At 44.7% G+C, this 9,492-nt stretch overlaps 1 long non-coding RNA gene across 1 annotated transcript in view; it reads right to left on the bottom strand.

Annotated features, from left to right (window-relative positions):
* Window positions 1-467: 467 nt before the first annotated feature.
* The window catches only part of LOC134911529 (uncharacterized), a 146,597-nt gene continuing 137,572 nt past the window's right edge, over window positions 468-9,492 (bottom strand). Inside the window, exon 4 of the long non-coding RNA XR_010176643.1 lies at window positions 468-852. This is a non-coding gene — a long non-coding RNA (uncharacterized LOC134911529). The remainder of the gene's footprint in view (window positions 853-9,492) is intronic.

Below are 9,492 nucleotides of genomic sequence, written 5' to 3'. Positions count from 1 at the left end.
TTATCTGCCTTCGCGGATGATGTCCTATTATATATAGGGAACCCGAGGGAGTCTTTACGGGATAATTTGGGATTGTTAGACGATTTTGGTAAAATATCGGGCTTTCAGGTTAACCTGGCCAAATCTGTGGGTTTATATTTAAAAACCGGGAAAAGAAGTCTGGGATGGGGAGGTCAGTTGCCTATCAAGTGGGCTCCCACATATATCACATACTTAGGCGTCAAACTTCCTAAATATCCATCGGACTTATATAGGCTAAATGTTAAGGCGGCAATTGACGACATAGCGAAAGAGATGGAGGATTGGTAGAGCTTGATGCTCTCGTACCTGGGACGAGCTAATTTGATCAAAATGTGTACGTTCCCCAGACAGTTATATATCCTGCAATCCCTCCCTGTACTGCTTAGTAGATCTGACATACATAACCAAATTGTTCAGACAATTCATATGGAAGGGTAAAGGACCGCGTATTGCTATGCATAAATTACAACAGCCTAAAGCTAACGGGGGAATACATTTTCCAAACATCCAGATTTATAACCATGCTTCGCTTCTTTATTGAGATTTTTAAGAGACTGGTTACATAATAGTGATACTTATGCTAATACACAGCTGGAGGCACAATTTGTAGGGTCCAGAAACCTGATATCTTTCCTTCACGGGGTGGAAGCGGAATTCGACCAAGACTTGAGAGATAACCCTCTTCTGTGGACGGTATATCATCTGTGGCATATTCTTAGACATGCTAGGAATTTAGGTGGGCACAAATCCTTGTTTCTGACATTCCTGGGCAATCCGGAGTTCCAGCATGGGGAGGCGGTCTTTCCGTTCATGCTGTTCAGCAAAAGGGGCCTGAAAAACATACGGCACGTGATTGATGAGGGTGGAGGGTAGCCATTAACATTTGCAGAGGCGTGGGAGATTTACCCATTTGTCTCTGATTTCCCGCTAGCATTTTTTCAGATGCAACATTATGCCAGCTCAGTGCTTACAACTCTTTCAGGGGTGGATTTCACTAACGATATGGATACTATGCTACTGACCCCGCCTGCCACGAAACGAGCTATGTCCGTACATTATAGAAAACTTACCACTCTACTAGATCATTCTATATCACAATCTGGGATGCAAAAATGGACATCTGATTTCCCTAGGCTTACATGTGAAATACTTTTAAACAGCTTGCTTCAATCCTGTAAATTACTGCCTTCGGCACAATATCAGGAAATGTTCTATAATATTATCCATAGGGCCTATTTCTCCCCGTATAAGCAATATATGGCAGGCATGACGGATTCGGATAGGTGTCTGAAATGCCATACACCCAAATCTGATCTCATGCACTGTTTTTGGCTATGCCCGATGATCCGCCGTTTTTGGCTGCAGGTACGGCGATATGCCGTGGAAGAGCTGATTAATTTTATTCCCTTCACAGAGGAATGGGAAATTTTCGGGATACTCCCATCGGGGCAGAGGGTTACAAAGGGATGCAAACGGTTACTCTTGGCAATAAGTGCGGCCGCACGCAAGGCGATTTTGCAGTCCTGGATCCTTAAGGATCCTCCCACCCTCCTTCTGTTCAAAGGGAAATTACACCACCTATTTCAAATGGACTGGATAGAAACTACTATTCAGAAAGACAAATTGGTGGGGCAGTTTTTTGAGTCCTGGGAAAGCTATATCGCCACCCTCCCCACTGATTTTCAAATTAGAATAAAGAATTCATTGAAAGGAACGATGTGGTATGAGACTAGATCGGCTATTGGTGACCCTCCCATAGTGATAGTTAATTGACTGTTGGTGGTGTTGTATGGTCCCGGCCTCCTCATAACCCCATAGCATGGAGACTAGCAGGGTTTTTCTTTTTTTTTCTCTTTTTCTTTGGTTCTATTACTTAAAGCCTATTTACATTGATATGTAATCAGTGGTATTACGATGTGTACATGACACTGTTCATTACCGCACCTGATAGTACACCGTGTATCTGGTGTTAATTGACACTGATGATTTTTCTACTCATTGTATTTGGTTACTTTTATGTACTTATTTCTTTACATTGCTGAAACTGCTGTTCTTTTACTGTGAAGTGATGCATTGATAATAAAATTGTTACGTAAAAAAAAAAGCCTTATGTGCAAGTTGAGCCCACATTTGGGGCTGGATTTACTAATGTCTAATATTGTGGTACATCATGCTTACCGCACTCCCAGCTAACTCTGGCTGTGTACTTTCAAAGTTTTGAATATGCAGTAGTGGGGCACCAATTCTCTTTCTGGCACAGGGCACCAAAATGTATAGTTACTACACTGTTTATGAAACCCACACAGCCCATAAATACTGTGCATATTGGACATATTTGCAGCATTACAGCAATTTTACGTAAGACTTGTATAGTATCTATCACTATTGTAATACTGCTTTCAGCACAAAATCAATCACCATAGCATGTAGGCAGAATTGGCAGTTAAGCAGACTTGTATATACAAATGTAGCCACACGCACCATTCGCAGTGAATGGGGTGACTAAATACATCCACGGCAGATGTAGCCACAATGAGCCTTGCTGCATCTGTATCTACTGTATATACAGGGGATAAAGTGGGCCTGGAATGGGGCAGAACTGTGTTCTCTCAGTTGTATTTGGAGGCGGAATGCCCACATTACGCAGCCTGCGCAGGTTATAAAAATGTCTGCAGTTGCATCACCCATGTCAGTAACTTTTTCCAGCTCCCTACTCCTGTGGCAGGTTGGGAATGAGATATTATGGTGTCCTGAGGTGACATCTGTCTCATTCCTGAGGTGTGCAGAGGTCAGGGCAACAGAGGAGGACACAGATGGGGATGAGGCCGGAGAGATGCAGAAGGGTATTAGTGTAGAGACAAAGGTGGGGATGAGAGGGAGAGGAGAATGGAGAGATGCAAGTGGAGATGATGCTGGAGAGATGCGGGAGGCGATGTGGCTGAAGAGGTGGTGAGGAAGCTGAAAGACAGGAGTGAGGCTGGAGATTTTCAGTGGGTGAGGCTAGCGACACACTGGTGGGAATGAGCTAGAGAGATGCAAAAATTGTGAGACTGGAGAGATGTGGTGGCTAGGCTGGACAAACACAGATGGAAATGAAGCTGGAAAGATGCAGGGGTGGTGAGACTGGAGAGATGCAGGTGGATGTGAGGCTGGAGAGACACAGCCAGGGATGAGACTAGATTGATGCACGCAAGGATGACCCTGGATGAGTGCAGACAGGGATGAGGTGGGATGTAAAGGCAGGGAGGAGGCTGGAGAGAGACTGGAAGGGATGAGGCTAGATAGATGCATAAATAATGACACTGGATAGATGCTGGTGAGTGAGACTGGAGAGACACAGGTGGGGATGAATCTAGAGAGATGCAGGGGTGGTGAGAATGGAGAGATGCAGAAATAGGTAAATCTGGAGCGACACAGGCAGAGATGAGGCTGGAGGGATGCAGGAATGAGGGGATGAGGCTGAATTGACACATGCAGAGATGAGGCTGAAGAGACTCAGGTGGGGTTGAGGCTGGAAAGATGCAGGCAGGGATGAGGCTGGAGAGATGCAGGCAGGGTTGCGGCTGAAGAGTTGCATTTGGGGTTGAGGCTGGAGAGATGCAGATGGGGTTTAGGTTGGAGAGAAGCAGACAGGGATGAGACTGGAGAGACACAGGTGGGGATGAGGTTGGAGAGATGCAGAAATGGATTACACTGGAGAGTCACAGAGGCGATGAAGCTCCTGAGACATAGGGGTGACTAACACTGGTGAGAGGCAGTGGGTAGTGATGCTGGTGAGATGCAGAGGGATTGATGCTGGTGAGATGCAGTGAGGTTGATGCTGGTGAGATGTGAGGGGCTGACACTGGTGAGACACAGGAACATGCTGCTGAGGAGACACAGAGAGGGCATGGTATTGGAATGGTGCATTGGGTATGATGCAAGTGAGACATGAGGAAGAGTTTGAGAGACACAGGGTGGTGGCACTGGAAATATGTAGGAGAAATGATGCTGGAGTTAGTAAATGGGAATGATGATGTAGAGATGCAGGGGTGATAGTGCTGGAGAGATGTAGGAGGACGGTGTCTCTCCAGGATGTTTTTTCAGGGAAGTTCACAGTTTGTTCTGCCCCAAAACTTCAATTACTAATAATTATTTGTTTGTACCTCTGTTGTATGAAGAAGACATACTGTATGATTCCTATGAAAACAGGAGGCTTGCATACCATATGATCATCTATATGCATACTGAATACCGATTCAAGGCTCTGTCTGCCTGGGGAATCTCAATTTCTTCAGAAGTTCCCAACTGCAGAGAAACCACCACATACTGTAGGTAAGAAAAGTCTTAAGCACAGAGGTTACAATGGTGTTGCATAAAAAATAAGAGGCACCCAAGTGACAAAGACTTGGGGACCTCCTAAAACAAACTCAAAGGGGAGACAAAAAAAATAATTAAGAGTGACACTGATGGCAGAGAATATTTTGTTTTTATAATTACCTAATATTGTAGTCTCTGTATTCTGGCTCTGTATATGAAGATCATATACAGAAAGGGTGTGGAAGTTATGGATCAAATTTATAGTCATGATACTTTGACCTCAGGGAGGCATCACAAATTTGTCATAGATATTTTTTGTTTGACTACACAGTTTATTTGCATGTGACGGAGACAGCCATTGGGACCCAATTCACCCCGAGCTATGCCAACTGATATGTGGAGTATTTTAAAGTTTGGAGCTCACTTGGTATTCTATGGCCATTATATAGACACATTTTTGGGGTGGTGAGAAAGTTGGAGCACTAGAATTTGTTCTTAATTACTAAAATGATAAGGGAATATGTAATAGCCCATAAGAAAGAGTATACAGTCATGAGATGTTATTGATTTAGCTGCTAGATTTAAAGCAGTCAATTTTTAAACGATTAAAAGCAAGGTTCTTTTTGCCTTTGGTTGCTTTACTTTTTTCGCCTAAATTGTCAACATTTCACTGCTGCCTGTAACTTGCAGGTTTTTACATACTGTATATCACATAATCTTAAATTCACCCACACATATTACTGGTCCTCTATGGATTTTCTAGATTTGTCTCAGGTCACAGATTCCACTATTACCTCTTCAGCATTTAGAAAACCAATAGATGTTAACAAATATCTGCACTATAAAAGTAAAGGTTTTTTTTAGGATATATTAATTCAGTTCTTTATATCCAGAGGAGCTAAATGAGTCCCTGCAATTATACTCATTTATAATAGATTACAGAGTATTGAATGGGAGATTCTAAGATTGTTTTCCTGACAGGTTAACAATATGTTGATATAACTAAGGAATGAGTACGTAATTATATAATCAGGTTTTCTAAATTGAGATTTTGTTTTTTAGATGCATTTCTTGAACTTTCTCCTTTGTTTTATGATGTTTAGATTCCATATAAAAGACGACCTGTTCTGGGTCTAACAAGGAGTGTAATGAATTATTGGGATGATTTGCTCTTAATCATCCTCAACAGAGAAAAGGAATATCTAAGAAGGATTGACAGTGGTGTGGTCTCTACGGTATAACAAGGAATATACACACATTTCTAACCTTTATTCACTTGAAGGGTAGATTGTCTTAAAATGAATAACAGTATTTGTGTATTAGTTGTTCACATATGATACAAAAGGAACCATAAGAAAACATGTTATCAGGAAGAGCACCAGGAGAAATGTTACTGTGTTCATTGTCCAAGTTGAGCCCTCTAGAGTGTGTCTATTGCTACATTATTTTATACTCACAATATATACTCACGTTATATACTTTTGGAACACTACTTGGAGGCTTCTGAAAATTGATCACATACAAGCATACCTTGTGCATAGTGGCGTAGCAATAGCCCCTGCAGACCCCGCTGTGACTTGGGGGTGCCGGCACTGACTGGAGCCGAGTCAGCGCTCCTGTAGCAATACTGTCACTGTAACAATGCATCCTGCCATAATACATTCTTGTCCTATATGTAATCCTCTCCCCCACTGGAGTTTAGCTTCTCCTAGTAAAGGAAGCAGCATGAGCTATACATGTCTGTATAATGCACTCTCTATGGTGTTTCCCCAATTAGCTATAGATCACCTATAGCATAAGTAGCACACACTACAGTCACTATAGGATCACGCAGTGGCTATCAGATTCTGAGCACCTGTTCCTGTGTGAGGTCCAAGTTCCTGGTGGGACAAAAGGGCACTGAACCGGGGACTAGGGGAGCATCATCCAGCTGTCCACTGGGACCGGACTATGGGATAGGATGTGTGGTCAGGACTCGGTGAGACCCGGGAGAAAGTACAGTAGGTGTTTTGCTGGGGCTTTCTAGTAGAGATGAGCGGGTTCGGTTCTCAGAGAACCGAACCCCCCTGAACTCCACGTGGTTTACACGGGTCCGAAGCAGCCTCGGTTCTTCCCGCCTGACTCGGAAAACCCGAACGAGGCAAAACCTCATCATCCCGCTGTCGGATTCTCGTGAGATTCGGATTCCATATAAAGAGCTGCGCGTTGCCGCGATTTTCACTCGTGCATTGTCGAGAGAGCGAGAGGACGTGGCTACGTTCTCAGAGTGGAAAGCCCAATATCAGCTCAATATCAGTGCTAAGTATCTGTGCTGCATTGTGGTGACCAGTATACTACAGTACAATAGTCCAGTGCTGCATCTCGCTGCTCAGTGTCAGTTCTAGTATCCTCATAGGTGCTCAGTATCACTATTCATAGTCTTGTGCTGCATTGTGGTGACCAGTATACTACAGTACAAAAGTCCAGTGCTGCATCTCGCTGCTCAGTGTCAGTTCTAGTATCCTCATCAGTGCTCAGGATCAGTGCTCATTGTCTTGTGCTGCATTGTGGTGACCAGTATACTACAGTACAATAGTCCAGTGCTGTTCTCGCTGCCCAGTGTCAGTTCTAGTATCCTCATCAGTGCTCAGTATCACTACTCATTGTCTTGTGCTGCATTGTGGTGACCAGTATACTACAGTACAATAGTCCAGTGCTGTTCTCGCTGCACAGTGTCAGTTCTAGTATCCTCATCAGTGCTCAGTATCACTACTCATTGTCTTGTGCTGCATTGTGGTGACCAGTATACTACAGTACAATAGTCCAGTGCTGTTCTCGCTGCCCAGTGTCAGTTCTAGTATCCTCATCAGTGCTCAGTATCACTACTCATTGTCTTGTGCTGCATTGTGGTGACCAGTATACTACAGTACAATAGTCCAGTGCTGTTCTCGCTGCCCAGTGTCAGTTCTAGTATCCTCATCAGTGCTCAGTATCACTACTCATTGTCTTGTGCTGCATTGTGGTGACCAGTATACTACAGTACATTACTAATAGTCCAGTGCTGCATTCGCTGCCCAGTGTCAGTTCTAGTATCCTCATCAGTGCTCAGTATCACTACTCATTGTCTTGTGCTGGATTGTGGTGACCAGTATACTACAGTACAATAGTCCAGTGCTGTTCTCGCTGCCCAGTGTCGGTTCTAGTATCCTCATCAGTGCTCAGTATCACTACTCATTGTCTTGTGCTGGATTGTGGTGACCAGTATACTACAGTACAATAGTCCAGTGCTGTTCTCGCTGGCCAGTGTCAGTTCTAGTATCCTCATCAGTGCTCAATATCACTACTCATTGTCTTGTGCTGCATTGTGGTGACCAGTATACAGTAGTGGATCTTGCCACGGGCAAGCAGGACTTTTGCCCGGGGCGCCAGCCTAAGATCCGCCACTGTGCAGTGTGCCCCCCCGCCCCGCTGTGAGAAGGGAACCAGACGCTACGCGTCTAGTTTCCCTTCGTGGCGCTGGTCCCCCCCGCTGTGAAGGGAATCAGACGCTAAGCGTCTAGCTTCCCTTCATGGAGAGGACCTTTGCTGTGCGGTGCGCGATGACGTCATTGCGCACCGCACAGCATTGTGGCACAGACGCTAGGGGTCATAATTGACCTCTAGTGCCTATGCTGTGCTATGGGAGAGACATCATGACTGACGTCTCTCCCATAGATCCGAGGAGAAGAGCGGCGCCAGCGGAGGTCTGCAGGTCTGGAATCAGGAGTGGGGATAGTAAGTATGCTTTGTTTGTTTTTTTTATTTCCTTTCAGCGGCGCTGCAAATGGGGGCGTGACTGACCACGCTCCCGTATTAAGCCACGCCCCTAACTTTTGCCCGGGGCGCCACCAGGGCAAGGACTGGCCCTGCCAGTAGACTACAGTACAATAGTCCAGTGCTGTTCTTGCTGCCCAGTGTCAGTTCTAGTATCCTCATCAGTGATCAGTATAACTGCTCATTGTCTTGTGCTGCATTATGGTGACCAGTATACTACAGTACTGGTCTAGTGTCTAAAAGTCCAGTGTTACTAAAAGTCCAGTGTCGTGTGCTGCATCTTGCTGCTGTAGGGTGCTGTGGTAGTGTCCTGTCACTGTGCATAGGTCATCATCATTCCAGTCACAGTGGTATCTGGTATCTATCTAGTGGTATCTAATTCCAGACATTACTGCCGTCTAATTCCAGGTATATTACTGGCATATAATTCCACACATTAAAAAATGGAGAACAAAAATTTGGAGGGTAAAACAGTGAAAGATCAAGATCCACTTCCGCCTAGTGCTGAAGCTGCTGCCACTAGTCATGGCAGAGACGATTTAATGCCATCAATGTCGTCTGCCAAGGCCGATGCCCAATGTGATAGTAGAGAGTATGTAAAATCTAAAAAACAAAAGTTCAGTAAAATGACCCAAAAATCTAAATTAAAAGCATCTGAGGAGAAGCATAAACTTGCCAATATGCCATTTACGACACGGAGTGGCAAGGAACGACTGAGGCCCTGGCCTATGTTCATGGCTAGTGGTTCAGCTTCACATGAGGATGGAAGCACTCATCCTCCCCCTAGAAAAATGAAAAGAGTTAAGCTGGCAAAAAGCACAGCAAAGAACTGTGCATTCTTCTAAATCACAAATCCCCAAGGAGAGTCCAATTGTGTCGGTTGCGATGCCTGACCTTCCCAACATTGGACGGGAAGAGGTCGCTCCTTCCACCATTTGCACGCCCTCTGCAAGTGCTGGAAGGAGCACCCACAGTCCAGTTCCTGATATTCAAATTGAAGATGTCACTGTTGAAGTACACCAGGATGAGGATATGGGTGTTGCTGGCGCTGAGGAGGAAATTGACAAGGAGGATTCGGATGGTGAGGTGGTTTGTTTAAGTCAGGCACCCGGGGAGACACCTGTTGTCCGTGGGATGAATAAGGCCATTGATATGCCTGGTCAAAATACAAAAAAAATCACCTCTTCGGTGTGGAATGATTTCAACAGAAATGCGGACAACTGGTGTCAAGCCGTGTGTTGCCTTTGTCAAGTTGTAATAAGTAGGGGTAAAGGACGTTAACCACCTAGGAACAGCCTCCCTTATACGTCACTTGGAGCGCATTCATCAGAAGCCATTGACAAGTTAAAAAACTTTGGGTGACAGAGGAAGCAGTCCACT

This window comes from Pseudophryne corroboree, chromosome 4, assembly GCF_028390025.1.
Source record: "Pseudophryne corroboree isolate aPseCor3 chromosome 4, aPseCor3.hap2, whole genome shotgun sequence".
NCBI lineage: Eukaryota > Metazoa > Chordata > Amphibia > Anura > Myobatrachidae > Pseudophryne > Pseudophryne corroboree.
Note: the sequence above shows the minus strand (reverse complement) of the source record. Positions and strands in the feature narration are given on the sequence as shown.